General features: G+C 45.1%; 1 protein-coding gene across 1 annotated transcript in view; it reads left to right on the top strand.

Moving 5' to 3' along the window:
* FBXO42 (F-box protein 42) overlaps nt 1–16052 on the top strand; it is a gene marked incomplete in the record, with an annotated part of 1591641 nt that overhangs the window by 230934 nt on the left and 1344655 nt on the right. The window contains 1 exon segment of the mRNA XM_044061846.1: nt 8881–8946.

Genomic DNA, 16052 nt, shown 5'->3' with positions numbered 1-16052 from the left:
TTGCGGAACATTTAGACCAAGGCCAGAAAAGAGGGCACCTGGCGTCCCATCCTAGATGTATCTATTCTAAACACCTTTCTGGTGATCCCAAAATTCAAAATGCTCACCCTTCAGCAGCTGCTACCCATGCTTTCCAAGGAAGCTTGGCTAGCCACCTTAGATCTAAGAGGCCTACCTCCACATTCCTATTGGGTAATCATGCAGGAAATATCTCCGCTTCAGGGCAGGATCTCAACACTTTTTCAGTTATCTGCACTTCCCTTTGGCTTATCTTCTGCTCCCAGAGTTTTCACAAAATGTCTGGCTCTGGCTATTGCCTTTTGCAGACAGAAATATCCAAATGTACCCATATTCAGACTGCCTTATTCAGGCAGGCAGCCAGGAAAATCTGCTCAAGCACCTGGCATTTGTAAATACCCTACTAACCTCCCTGGGGTACACAATCAATGAAAAGAAATCCAAACAGATGCCCACCCAAAGGATAATCTTCCTGGGAGCAAGCCTGTACACAGCATCTCAGATGGCATACATTACACCAAAGAAACAAATTTTCCTGACAGCCTACTTCTCGCAAATAGCCACCAGGCCCCAGCTATCTGCAAGAAAGATCCTGCAAGCTCTGAGGTTCGTGGCATCTTGCATATACTACTCAATCCATATGCCAGACTGCATATGAGGAAATTTCAATGGTACCTAAAGAGCCGTTGGTGCCAACACTCTCAAGACCTGGAAACTATTCTAAGTATATAATTCCTTATCTCAGGATTTTCTTTGGTGGGCAACAGCATGCTCCCACAACAGGGGACTGCCCTTCTCACCCCCCGATGCACAGACCCTCACCACAGATGCATCAGACTACTTATGGGGGGCACACCTGGATGCAGGTGCATACAGGGCCAGTGGAGCCCACAGCAAATCCCTCTGCACAACATTCTAAGAGATGATGGCTGTGCAGAATGCCTTGATAAGCTTTCAAACCCCTGCTCTCTCCAGGGGGTTCTCCTGATGAAAAAACGCACAACCACTGATGTGGTACATCACCAAGCAGGGAGGGACTCACTTCTACCCTCTATGCAGGCTGTCCATAACCCTTTGGCTCACAGCCTCTTCCATGGAACTATACTTGTTAGCACAATACCTACCAGGCACTCTCAACTCTCTGGCAGACCAATTAAGCAAAAATCTTCGGGATCCTCATGAGTGGCAACTCAACATAAGTACCTTCACTCTAATAACTCAGAAATGGGGAACCCCGAAGGTCGACCTCTTTGCCTCCCACACCAACTTTCAGCTCAGCAAATTCTGCACCATAGACCATCACTGCATGGCTTGGAAAGTGGATGCCCTGTCTTTTCTATGCCTTTCCTCCCCTACCTCTCATCCCCAGGGTACTGCTTAAAATAAGGCAGGAAAAACCAAGGACCATTCTTATAGCTCCAGACTGGCCCCGACAACACTGGTATACCTTGCTATGCAACCTGTCCCCGCTGCGTACATGGCATCTCGCTCCAATTCCAAACCTCCTGACCCAGATGGAAGGGGGATTCATGCACCCCCAATTGCAGACGCTCATTTTGGCAGCTTGGCTTATTCCCTAACCCCTAACCAATCTGCCATCCTCGGTAAACCGGTTCTTGATATCTGTGAGGCCAAATGTCCTAGCACCAGAAAGTCTTGTGCAGATAAATGGAAAAGGTTCTGCACCTGGATCCATGCTAAGGAGCCAATATGGCACAGCCCTCCATCCTGGATTACTTGGCTGACCTACTACACAGTGGCCTATCTTTCTCCTCTAAAAAAAATTCATGCCTCTGTTTCTATTTACTTTCCCACTGAGCAGCCCCTTTTCTCACACCCTTTGATCAAACAGTTCCTCAGAGGGACTAGCAACCTGAGGCCCCCCAGAAGGGCAGCAACACCAGCTTGGGACCTTTAACTTTGTTTTTGAAAAGCTCACCCTGCCCCTTTTTTAACCAGCTTCTTATGCTGAGTTAAAATTTCTCTCTTGGAAGACAGCCTTCCTTCTGGCAATCACTTCAGCCAGAAGAGTCTGAGCTGCAAGCACTCATGGCTGTGGAACGCTTCATCTTCCTTGCAGACTGGGTATCCCTAACTCAATTTCATGCCAAGGTGGTGGAGTGTGGCTCTCAACCAAGCCTTTCATTTGCCCACCTTCTTTCCTACTCTCCAGAACAAGGGGGAAAGGATTCTTCACACTCTAGATGTGCACAGACAGCTCAGATTCTGCCTGCATAGGACGAAATACTTCAGAAAGTCTAATCAATTGCTGGTTAGTTTTGCTACTGGGGCAGAAGGCAAAGCCATCTCCAAGCAAACCGTTTCCAAATGGATAGCACACTGCGTCAATTTCTGCTACTAACCACATGGAAAGCCTCCCTCCAAAGTGGGGGGGGGTGTCAGGACACACTCCACCAGAGCAGCCTCCACATCAGTAGCTTTCCTCAGAGGAGTACCCACCAGGGACATTCTGGAGGCTGCCCCTGGACATCTGTTCACACTTTTACCAAGCATTACCATCTGCCTCTCCTTCAAATCTAGGGCAGTGTTTGCCTGTACAGTCTTGCATAGCATTCTAGCCAGCCCCTAGTTTCCTTGACTGCCTCCACTGTTTTCCTTGGCTTTGGGAATCTACCCAAATGTGATGACTGCAGCAGTGAAACACTAACTTAGTACAGTTGTGTACACCTAGCATAAATGTAGATTGTTAGTGTATTTGCTGTTGCTGTCCTGGTTTTCCTCCCTCCACCCCCCTTTATTCTCTTACTCCTTTTATTGCCATTCTTTCTTGTTGTGCTCCTTTCCTTATACGGGATATACTGGTATTTATTTTCCACTGGTGGGGTTCTTACACCAAAAAGTGGCCTCCTACTTTGGGGGCTTCTGACAGGTTAGGGCAAGAAAAACTGATGTAATGGCATCAGCTGCCTTACTTTATACTATTGACCTGATGTCAGTCCTTAAGCGACAGCAACCGACACACAAATACCAAGTCTCTCTCTAGGCTTCCGAGGACTACCCTGGCAGGGATAACCCAAATGTCATGACTGCAGCAGTGAATACACTTTAACATCTAAATTTATGCTAAGTGTACACAACTGTACTTTACCTTCCCTTGTGGTGTTTACCACTTCTTGCCCTTTTTTCAATTAGCGTAGTTCAAAAAAGTCATACATAGGTGTGTGTGTATATGTGTATATATATTTGTGTGTATAATATATTTATTTCTGTTCTCTTGGTTTTTTTTTCTAGGATAGTGTGTTTTTATAGCTGGTGCATGTGTGCGCTCCTCGTGTGGTCTGAAAATGCCATGTTCCAACTTGCTCGAGGAGTTGTCTGTATTGCTTAGGGTGTACCTAGAGGTTGAATTCGACCTTTGTGCTGCATTCAACCCCAGGGCTCCTGTAGAGCACAGTGATAAGCTTCTTCTAAAGGGCTTGGCTCAAGGGGTCCTCTGCTCTCTGACCCCTCTGCCATGCCCTTGCAGGAACCTAAAAAGAGGCCTCCTTTTCCCTCTGAGCTGGTGTACTCTTTTGCATCTCGTCCTATGAAGGAGAGGATCTCTGATCCAAGATCTGCTGTTCCAAGACCTATGATCAGACACACTGATCCAATACCTCCATGGAGTAGAGGCCTTTGGATCTGAGTAGGCACAAGCCATCCCTGGATCCAACCAGTTTGTCCAATCCGACTGCTGTCTCATCCAAACTTTGGGATCCAACTAGGCTGCCAGATCCGACATTTGTCAGATCCCATTATCGAGTTTTCTCTTTGGTCAAACAGGACGTCTGACCCAACTCGTCGAATATGCCCTTCTCAGGACCATAGGGTGGTGGGTTCCAAGGTCTGATCTCCATCTCAAAATTGGCACTAGTTGGCCTTGTCCAGGTCCTCCAGAAGTCTCTATCCCTCAGAAATGGATAGGATTATGAGTTTCCTCAAGGCCCAGATTGAGTTGGGCTTGCTGCCATTCCCTGCCCATGTGGCTAGGGGACCCTCCCCATCTGCAGGACTTCAGTCTCCTCTTCCAGTTCCTCAGTTTTGGATTGTCAGGACCAGGGGATTTCTAGTAAGAGGCCGACTGTTTGGTAATTACCCCGTCTCGAAACAGTCGGGGTCCGTGGCTGGCTGTGTTTTGCTGCCCCTGGACCAGACTGCTGCTTGCTTTAGAAGCCTGTGCGAGTTTCCTGTGGGTGGGTTTGGGTCTGAAGTTTTCAGACCATTTCCTACCCTTGGGGGCATTGGTGCTTGACAGCTTGAGGCCAGTATTGTCAGGGTGCTTAGCTGCTGTGTCAAGGTCCCTCCTCCATTCCCAGGTGGACCTGGCCACTGGGGGGCGTTGTCCAGCCATTCGTTCTTCCGGGTGGTAAAGATGACCTTCTCTAGTTTGGCAGTTGCCTCTTCTTCTGTAGGTCCTCCTCATCCTCTCTCTGGATTGGGTGCTGAGGCCTCATCATCCATCCAGGGTCAGCCCCCCTGAGTGACTTCAGACAGGCACTGCCCCACTTGGGGTACCAATCTCTTCTGAGTCCTCCCATGAGCCCACTGTGGAGGAACCCCTTCAGAAGCAAACATGCAAGAGGGAGGCATTTGGACTCCCCAGAGTGTCCCTCACTGAGGATACAGAGTTTGAGGAGGGAGACAGTCTCCCAGACTAACGCCTGAGGAGGTTTCCTTGGGGGCCATCCTCAAAGTTCTCCAGTGGAGAGACTGGTTGGTCTTCCCCAACCTCATCTTCAGAGGAATCCATGTTCCTGATGGCCTTTGGGATGGACCCATCTTCTGCCAGAGTCCCCTCTCCCCTGCTGACCAGGGATTTGGCCTTGGAGCTTACCACTTCCCTGTCAGAGTTGTTGCCTCTAGAGTCTCAAACTAGGCTCTCCGAGGCTGTCTACTCTAACTTTTGGCTAATGCTTCGGTAAGGTTGATTTCCATTACTGCAGAGGCCACCTCTCAAGTGGCAGTTATTGGCATTGTTGTTTGGCATGCCTGGCTTCACATTTGTGGGTTTGCGGGACCCTCTAAGGTGTCTTTCATCAACGCCTCCTTTGATTCCACCTTATTTGGACAGTCTGTTAAGGAAACCTTAACCTGCAGCGAGCCGGAAGGCAAGACTCTCTTCCTTTGTAGGGATTAAGTGTTCTACTCCTCCAGCAGTCATTTTCTAAGATCCAGAAAGGCAGTAAGAAACATTTTGGTTCCTGAGGACTCCCGTCTTCCTTTCAGGATGCTTCCCAGAAGTTCTGTTCTGCAGGCCAGGGCAGGGGATTCAGTGGCAGACGCCACCCCAGAGGCAAAGGTGATCTGCAGAAACAGAGCTCCTGGGAATCCTTCTTGGAGAAGCTCTTTCAGCGTTCCTGAAACGCTGCCCATCTGTCCTACCCTGGAGGCAGCCGCTGGTCTATTCTCCCTTCACCCACTAGCCTGGACAAGTCTTCTCTCCAATCAGTGGGTACTAAAAATTATTTCCAGGGGTTATTCCTTTATCTTATCTCAGCTCCGTCCAATTCAGAAATTTCTCCCGGACGTTACACTCCGCCAAAGGGAGTTGGTTTATCTTGAGGTTCATGGCCACCCTCGAAAAGCCATCCAAGAGGTCCCAACAGGTCGAGGGTCCGGAACTCACCTGCTTCTTTGATACCAAAGACTGGGGACCTTCATCCAATTCTGGACCTCAGTAAGCTAAATCTATCAAAGTTCCAGATGGTCAGTGTTAAGTCCATTCTGCCTCTCTTGCGCAAGGATGATTGTATTTGCTCAGTGGGTCTCAAGGACACATACTTTCATATAAAAATCGACAGATCCTCCAGGAGAGGCCAGTTATTACCAGTTCAGAGCCCTTCCCTTTGGACTCAACACAGCCCCCGGGTGTTATACTTCCACCACTGCCATGTATTTGGTAATCTCTGGCTGCAAGGTTTTCAGGTTTTTCCATACCTGGATGATAGGCTTCTCACTGCTTCTATAAGGCATCGACAGTCAATGGCCACCAGGTGTGTCCTCAGCCTTTTCCAGCATCTAGGCATAATGGTGAATTTTCCCAAGTCCAATGTCCTTCTGTACTAAAACCTGGACTTCGTCAGGGTCCAGCTAGACATGGTATTGAGTCTGCAGCACAACCCCCCCCCCCACACACACACACGCACAGGATCCAACTCATTCAAGATCAGGTCTCTCTTGCTGGAGCTAGCATGCCTGTCAGTTCATTTGATTCTTGAGTTGGTGCCCCTTACCAGTTATCACATACAAGTTCTCCTGCGGACCCTGGCAGTCCAGTGGTCCATTGTGGATCAGCCCATTTTCATGACAGTAAAGTTGACTCGGGTGTGCAGGAATCCTCTCATTTGGTGGCTTCAGTCTCAGGACCTGTTTTTAGGTAGGCCAGTTTGTCTTCCCCCATCCAAAGCCACAGTGACCTCTGTCTCCATGTTGAGGTGGGAGGGGGGCATTTACAGGGCAGGACTGTTCAAGGCACATTGACTGAAGATGAGCAGTCCTAACGCATTGCAAGCCTTTCAGGAGTACCTTCCTCTGGGAACCATAGCAATTCAGGTGGACAACATGGCAGTGGTCTGGTATATAAACAAGCAGGGTGGAACACCTTCGTGTTCACCTGTGCAGAGAGGCTGTGAGAGTGTGGGAATGGGAGATGTCTTCCAGGCACTTTCTTCTTGCAACTCGTATTCTGGAGTTTCCAGCGTGCTGGCTGACAGACTCGTCAGGTCCATCTGGAGTCCTCACGAGTGGTCCTTGAATCCATCAGTAGCATGACAAATATTTAGATGGTTGGTGTCAGCCGTGTTTTGCCACTTCTTCTCCAGTCAACCAGAAATGCATCAATTACTTTTCCCTGATCCCTCCAGCAGGGGAGTCCTCCAGGGACGCTCTGGTTTATGATTGGCATCTGGGACTCTTCTCTGCATATCCTCCTACTCCCCTAATACCTAAAGTCTTGCAAAAAGCTAATTGCCTGAAGACCCCTCTCATCCTTATTGCCCCATTCTGGCCTTGTGAAGTGTGATTCTCTTTCCCAAGGTCTCATCTGAAGTCTGCCTTGGATAATGTGTCCCATTTTGGGTCTCATTTCCCAGTCCTGGGGGCTTCCACTTCCCAATCTCTGGGCCCTTCATCTAACCGCTTGGGTTCTCCAGTTCCAGTAATTTTTTTTTGCAGTCCAGGCTTCCTTCTCCACTAAGTAAATACCATTTTGTCTTTTCAGAAGCATTTTACAAGGATGGTGTATTCCAGTAAATGGAAAAGATTTTCTGTTTGTGCAGAAAATGGAATCTGGATCCCTTTTTAGCCCCTGGTCCTGACATTTTACTCTAATCTTTGTTTTTTCAGGATGGGGCAAGTTTTTCTACCATTAAGCTCCAGTTGGCTGCTATCTCTAATTTCCATAATGAGGAACCTACTTTTTCTTCCAAGCTGTTCAAAGCCTTGCTGAAAGTAGTTTCTCCTCTTAGACCTACCATCAAAGATTCATCCCTGCCATGGGATTTGACTTGGTGTTGCAGTCCCCAACGCAACATTTTGAACCAGCTGGGTCATGTGATATTAAATTCCTTTCTTGGAAGACTGACTTTTTCATGGCCATAACTTCTGTCAAGAGGGCGTCCTGGAACTTCAGGCTGTGTTCATGAAGCCCGCAGTTCATGATCTTTAAGACAGGATGTCTCTCAGAAGAAATCCTTCATTTCTCCCTAAAGTGGCTTTGGAAGCTAATCTCAATTGATTCAACTTTCGCTGGTCTTTCCTAACTACACTAGTAAAGGAGAATATATTTTACATTGTTTGGACGTCCACAGGCAATTGTGCTTTTATCTAAATAGGACTGAAGAGTTTAGAAAGTCAGAACTCTGTAGACTTGTCTCAAAATAGAAGGGGCCAAGCATTTTCCAAAGTGACCATTTCCAGGTGGATTGCCACTTTATTTTTCATTTATGCTAATAGGCATTTAGAATTATCCAGACCAGTTAAGGTACACACTACTTGGTCTGTTGCTACGTCATCAGCCTTTTTGGCCAGACTTTCCCTGGATGAGATTTGTGCTGAGGTGACTTGGTCTAATCCTAACACTTTCATTTCGCACTACAAATTGGACTGGTTTCCAGGAGCAGGGCTTCCATTGGTTCCTCCGTGCTCCAGCATATCCTTCCTTGAGGCCACCTAGGACACAGTAGCTGGAGACTGACCCCATCTGTGATGAATAATGACACAGATAGCATCAGATAGAGTTGTGTACTTATCATAATATCATAACATGTAATCATAACATTGTCATTGGTCATCACATTTTCACCCTCCTTCCCCCGTCCTTCTGGGGGTTCTGTCAAGGCTGGAATGGCTTGTATTTGGTGACATGGTTTTGGTCTTTGGTTGCAACTTGTTTCTGTGTTTCAATTAGTTTAGCAAACTCTGAGGGTTAGAAGGTAGCCAGGGATTATGGGAAGGGTAGGAGTTTGAGCTCTGGATCTGTCTGAAAGGTTGCTGGCTTGGATCCAAGGCCCATTTGTGAAGAATGGCATTGGATAGCACAGATACCAAGTTATGTTGAGTGTGTAATGTAGCGGATCACAGTTTATAGAACCTTCCTCCCTAGATTTTGAATATTCAGCATCTAGTTGTACAAACTACAAATGGGATTTGCTTTCAGAAAGAAGTATAACATTGTAATTTTTGTTGCATCATTTGCAAACATAGTGAAGGGAATTTCTTGCATCCTCAACTAGATAAAATGTACAAACTCGTAAATAACGTGATCCAGCAAAACTGCAGCAACCTTCAGCATTAATGTGCTCACACTTTCAAAAATTGCAATATAAGTTAGCAGTAACCAGTGACTTTGTGTGGGTATTACAGGAGTTACCTTTGGATGCAGTTTGATCACAAGCAAACGAAGTAAGAAGTTGCAATGTTTTAAGAAAGGTAAGAAAAACTGCTCTTTAGTGTTCCCCTTCCATCTTTGCATTCATATGTACTTCACATGCTTATAGCAGTATGCTTGCCTAATGTGTCAGAAATACAAGGGAAGTGACTTCTCTGTAGCAGTTGTCCCTATTTGTCTCTACCTATGAACCTAAAGAGAGAGTAGATGGTAATATAAAACTAATGTGTGGCTTTATTGACTGACAAAGTTTTGGTGTTGAGCCGAAAATGTAAAATCTCTAAGGGCAAGGCAAACGTACGAGTAAACTGTCATTTTGTAAACGTGCAAAATTTAAAGGTATGATTACTGGTAGTGTCCTGTATTGTAATGCCGATAACCATTCCAATTCTCAGCTGTGCAGAGATTTGCAGAAATTTCCAATGTTTCTGTATATACTTGCTCTGATTGTAGTAAACTATCATGGATGATTTCATTACATACCAATATGAAGTCCAGTGGCTGGATTAGCTTCTATTGGTATATGCTCAAATCAGCACGCGCACTTTTTTTAGTAACCAATTTATTGTGTTTTATTTCAACAATAGGGTAACTATACAGTATGTACTGTGTAAGTACAGTTATACTTGTCACTTGTCAAAAAGGTTGCCAGATCTAACCCTACCATGGTTAGACTGGGCACTTTTCTGTAGTATCATTTTTTATGTAGTATATTAATTCCAGTCCAGGGCAGACTTGTGTCTTTAACTCCTAGAAGGGTCAGGTGAAATTCTCTGCCCTTGTTAAAGCCTGAACTTGGGTAGCTGATTAACACAAGACAGAGCATGGTTAGAATGGGAGAAAGATCTGGGTAGTACTAACACTATAAAACTGGCCACCAGAGCTAAACTCATCTCATTGAAAGAAAACCATTCTTGATCTCCCTTTCATGGCTTGCCATAGAAGTTTTGGGAAATGCACCAAATCACTTTGTATCAACCAACTTTTGCCAAAGGCTTGCAAACTTCTGGTAAGCCGGACCTGAGCACTTTATTTGTTATCAGACAAGTAATTTCTCTCCATTGTTGCCTTTAAAAACAGTGAAGACTCCACCCTACCAGCATCATCCCTTTACTCGTTTACAGTAAGCTGTTTGGTTCAAACAATGCTACTTGCATATTATCGCAACCACACTTTGAGCGGGAGAAGCGACCCATTTCCAAGGGCTTCTCCTGCCCAGTTATGTTGCCCAACTTACTTGGGAAGTGTGTGTCTGTTGACAAGTGTGCAGAAGTGGTACAGATAATAGGTTAGAAATCGGAGAAGGATTTCAGAAGTATATTATCACAACCACTTAAGCAGGAGAAACGTCTCATTTCCAGGCCATTCTCCTGCCAAACAAGTGTGTGTGTCTTGACAACTGCATTTCTGAACTCTGGAAAACCGAGATTGACTTAATAAACTGCACAAGCAAATTAATTGAAGATCGAGAAGGGTACAAACTACTATTCAGTTGAGGACGAAAACAGCTAAGAAAGATATACGTTTACTTTCATTTTCTTTGTAAATGTGCAGGTCCGAATGCCTTGCAAATAAGCATGACATCAGTAATGGTTAAAGGTTATACCCATTTTTTTTTAAGGATGATCTAGAGTTCATGGCTGTATTATACTTTTGGGAAGGCCATTGCTGTAGTTATATGTAACAAATTTCCTTTGCAAATGGGTAGGGTGCATATAACATCCTGTGGTGATGTACAGGTAATACCTGGTGAAAAACGAGACAGTTAATGGTAAAGGTATCTATTCTTTTACACTTGGTAAGCACAATATGTTCTCTGTAAAGTGACTGTCATGAAGACAGTTCAGTGACACACACTTCCAAAGTGACTTTGACAAGTTTTTCGGCAGCACAATGGCTTGTAACTGAGATGGTTGTGTTGCTATGAATGTTGTTGCGATAATACACAAGTACCCAAACAATTAATGTTCAACTGAGAGGATAGCTGCTACAGTCTGCAATACCACATGCTACATCTAAAGTCCTAATAACCAGGTAAATTCACATTTTGAATCTTTAGTCTGTATTTTTAGCCTCTTAAATAGTCTATTCCCTGTTGACATCAGGAATGTTGAATTTAACTTTACAAAGTACCATTATGTAGTGGCACAAGTAAATACAAGCCTATCTTTAATCGTTGCTCTGTAACCAAAATTCTTGGAAAGCTAATTTAAGTTTAGACACTAGAATAAATCCAAAGTGTGATTTACTGATGTTCTTCGTGTTTTACTGTTGCAGTCATTACATTTGGGTAATCTGCTGACAGGTTGCCCTCAGTCGGCCTGAATTCCAAAGTCTTGGGTCCTGCGTTGGTTGATGTCTCCTTTTCCATGATGTCAGGTCGTCCGGGGTATAAAACATGCAGCCGACACCATTTTCTTTATTCTTTCTTGCCGCGCGGTGCCCGAAGCAGAAGCATTTTGCAAGTGCCGGTCGGCCGACTACTGAAATATTTGCATTTGAGTTTCAGAACCAAAGTCTTCATTAAAGCCAAGTACCCCATTGGGGAAACATTTTTCTTGCTTTTTACCGATGTCCGAAAAAGTTAATAATTGTATTACTTATGGGAAGCAAATATCTCATAAGGATTTCCATTTATACTGTATTCCTTGCCTAGGCCCTGATCACAATGTGTATGGTTGTCTGTTTTGTGCTGGATTTAACCAGTGCACTATTGAGCGTCGGTACATTTTTGCATCCAAGTATTTTGGAAACAGATTTAACTACCCAGAGATGTCGTTGGATAGCACTCAGACTACCAGAGTAAACAACGCAAAGAAAAGGACAGAGAAAGGCAGTTGAGTTCCAAAACAGATGAAGCTTCTAAGCCAGTCGCTGGTTCGCCGGTACTTGGGCGCTTTCGCAGCACCTGGTACCCGCTACCTTAGAGTCGCAGGCTTCTACCGACACCCATGTGGAGTCCGGCATGCCGCAAGATGCTCATGGTATTGGACCGGCAGATGTATCTCCCTCGGATGGGTCTGGAGCCGCTGAGCAGGCACTGGCTTCTGAGGGTGTATTTAGACCTCAACATTTTTATATCAAACCGAAAGTTGCAAAAGTGAAGGCAAAGACACCTTCTAAAACTACGCCTGAGCCACGTGCACAGGCTTCTATGCCTAAAAAACAGATGATCAAAATGGCTGAAGATCTTATTACCTTGAGCAGGGGGTACCCATCCCCCTCCAGATAAGAGGCGTAGGCAAGACACTGACTATGAATCTTCAGATCAGGTTTCTATTTCTTCTGATTCCTCTTCTGATCAGGAATTATCTTTACCTCCCTATGAGGATTCTGATGCTGAGGAGTCTATTCCATCTGCATCTCCTCCTGAGGATTATTCATTTGGAGAAACCTTGCATACTTTGAGGGAGCATTTTCACTGGGAGGTCAAGACTTCTCAGAATCAAAAAAGAGGCTCAGGGATTTCCTCCTTCTCCCTCAGCACAAGCCTTTAGCTATTCTCCCTGTGTTAGACCTTGTGGATGATGTCTTTTCGGAGTCCAGCCTGACCCTACCTCCGGCTCCCAATAAGCCTGACCGGTATTACAGGGTCCCTGACTCTCATAAATTTTTATTTAGAAACCCTGCTGCTGATCCTGAAACTATTTCACAGGGTCCAAAGGGAGTTAAGGCCTCATCAGCAAAAACCCTACCCCCTCCGACAGAGATTCAAGGGTGCTGGACAGATGGGAAAAAAAAGTTTATACATCTGCAACCTTGGCAATCGGGGCCTTAAACTGTCAATTTCATATGCTTAAGTACCAACAACATGTTATGGGATTGCTGAAACAGAAAATGATGATTTCAGAATGTGCAGAAAATAAGGAATTGCAGGAATTGTTGCATGCAGCTAAACAAGGTGTAAAGCATACTTTGCAATGTGGTTTTGATTCTTTAGAGGCCTCCTGCAGGGCCGCAGTTACTGGATCTGTGATTAGGAGGTATGCCTGGTTAAAGGAACAATTTGCCTGATCATGTAAAAGCTAAATTGCTAGATGCACCTTTACAGCATGATTCACTGTTTTAATATTAAGGCAGAAGAGGTTTCAAAGAAAATGGAAGACCCAGCTAAATTTGCGCAAACTGTTAAAGATTTCTTACAAGTGCAGCCACCTAGATTCAGTAGACACTGGCCTACAAATAAATGGTCTTTTCCTGTGTCAGACAGAGCTCTAAGGGGCAAATCCAGACGCCCTAAGGGTTCCAGGTACCAGGCTCAAGAGTCATACAGGTCAAAGGAATGGAGCGCATCCACCTCCAAATCTGGAGGAGAAAAAGCACAAACCTACAGAAAGCAATCCCCAATGACTTCCCTCTGCCTACACCAAGCACTTATCTTTTGGGGAAAACTAGCACTTTTTGCTCAAAATTGGCAGTTAACCCAGGACAAGTGGGTACTGAACATCACATCACAGGGATACAGATTCCATTTCCACACTCTGCCAATGGCAAATGGTTGGCCAGACCTCCCAAAAATACAATGGGCAGAGGCACAGAAACAATTTACATCCCTCATGGATATGGGGGCCATTCAGACAGTACCAGAACAGGAAAAAGGACAAGGTTTTTACTAAAGACTGTTCTTGGTACCCAGAAAGGACAAGGCCTGGTGGCCAATACTGGATTTATCGATTCTGAACACATACCTGGACATTCCAAAATTCAAAATGCTGACTTTGCAACAGCTTCTGCCCATGCTGGGCAAGAATGCTTGGCTGGTGACTTTAGACTTGAGTGGCATACCTGCATGTCCCAATAAGACAAGTTGTGCAGAAGATACCTCAGATTCAAGGCTGGCTTAATGCATTACCAATTCTCTGCACTGCCCTTTGGCTTACCTACTGTGCCCAGGGTCTTTACAAAGTGCCTGGCACTAATAATTGCATTTTGCAGACAAAGAAGTATTCAAATATATCCTTACTTGGACGACTGTCTCATTCAAGCACAGAGCAAGGACACTGTTCTACGACACCTGGCGTTTGTGAAAAGGCTTCTAGCATGCCCAGGGTACACAGTAAACGAAAATAAATCACAACTGGTACCCTCTCAAAATATAACATTCCTGGGTGCAAGCTTGCATATAACTGCCCAGATGGCTTACCTTACGCCAGAAAAACAAAGGCAACTGACTACTTAGTTCAAGCTGATGGCAACAAAAATCCAGTCTTCTGCAAGGCAAATTCTGCAGGCTCTGGGCTTCATGGCATCCTGCATCCTACTAATTCCATATGCAAGACTGCATATGAGGAAACTTCAATGGTAGCTAAAAAGTTTATGGAGTCAACATTCACACAGTCTGGAAAAAATGATTCATCTCATCTCCTGCCTGCAACAGGAGTTTCTATGGTGGGCAAAGGCCTGTTACCAAAACATGGGACGGCCCTTCACTCTACCCTATGCCAGCCAAACCTTAGCAGATGCATCAGATTATGCCTGGGGGGCCCACATGGCTGGAAGATGTATTCAGGGCATATGGGCACCAAATCAAATGCTTCTACATATCAACCAGAAAGAGATGCTAGCTGTTCAAAATGCCCTAACAGCCCTCAAGGACTTGCTTCATCCAGGACAACTACTGATAAAGATGGACAACACCACAGTCATGTGGTATATAAACAAGCAATGGGGCACACACTCGTACCCCCTTTGCAGATTAGCCATGGCACTGTGTGACACAGCTTTGACCTACCAAATAAATCTTCAAGCTCAATTCCTGCCTGGAAAACAGAACACTCTGGCAGATGATTTAAGCAGAAACCTTATGGATCCTCACGAGTGGAAACTAAATCCACAAGTATTCAGCATGATAACAGAGAAATGGGGGAGCCCAGACATAGATCTATTTGCCTCTCTCCAAAATTATCAATTGAAGATTCTGCACAAGGACTTACACAGACAAGCATGGAAAGTGGACGCCCTATCCTTTATTTGGGAAAACCTGTCAGTTTATGCCTTTCCTCCTCTGCCTAAGGTCCTCCTAAGTCTGGCAAGAGAAGCCAAAGATATTAATTGCCCCGGACTGGCCCCGCCAATACTGGTACCCAATCCTAAGGATCTTGTCTCAATACCCAGCTTGGACCTTGCCTCAAAGACCACAGTTACTGTTCCAGCAAAAAAATCAGATCTTGCACAGTCATCTACAGACTCTAAACCTGGCAGCATGGCTAATCCTGTAATCATGCAAACGACACCTCTCAGTAAAGCTGTGATGGATGTCATTTTGGAAGCCAGAAGGCCTAGTACAAGAAAATCTTATGCTGTCAAATAGAAGAGATTCTGTGCTTGGAATCGAGCACAAGGAAATGATACAGCAGAACCACACATTCCTCAGCTGTTACAATACTTGACTGAGATGCTTGACAAAGGCCTATCTTTCTCATCAATCAAAATCCATGTCTCTGCCATTTCGGCACATTACAGTACAGAGCCACCAGTCTTTTCTCATCCTTTACTAAAGCAGTATCTTAGAGGAGCCAAATATTTAAGGCCTAGAAGATCACCATTACCTGCATGGGACCTCCATTATGTGTTGGAAAAGCTCACCCTGCCTCCATTCGAACCATCTGCTACCGCTGATATGAAGTTATCCTGGAAGACAGCTCTGTTACTAGCAGTTACTTCAGCAAGAAGAGTTTCAGAGCTACAGGCCCTCATGGCTGTAGAGCCTTTTATCATTTTTTACCCAGAAAGGGTGTCTGAGGACAAATACTACTTTCATGCCTAAGGTGGTTTCCAGTGTGGCTCTTAACCAAACAGTTAATGTGACAACTTTTTATCCAAATCCACAGAACAAAGGGAAGAGAATTCTGCATTCCTTGGACGTACACAGACCGCTAAGATTATACTTGAGCAGGACTAAAGCTGTAAGAAACTGAGCAATTACTAGTGTCATATGCAGCAGGATCAGAAGGAAAGGCTATTTCAAAGCAGACAATTTCAAAGTGGATAAGCCACTGTATCAGTTTCAGCTACTTACACCATGGTAAACCTGTGCCCAAGGGCATTAAGTCTCATTCCACCAGAGCTGCAGCTACTTCAGCAGCCTTTCTCAGAGGAGTACCAACCAAAGACATTCTAGAGGCTGTTACTTGGAGTTCTGTTCACA

The sequence above is a fragment of the Protopterus annectens genome, chromosome 2.part0, assembly GCF_019279795.1.
Source record: "Protopterus annectens isolate FY-2018-M chromosome 2.part0, PAN1.0, whole genome shotgun sequence".
Classification (NCBI taxonomy): domain Eukaryota; kingdom Metazoa; phylum Chordata; order Ceratodontiformes; family Protopteridae; genus Protopterus; species Protopterus annectens.
Note: the sequence above shows the minus strand (reverse complement) of the source record. Positions and strands in the feature narration are given on the sequence as shown.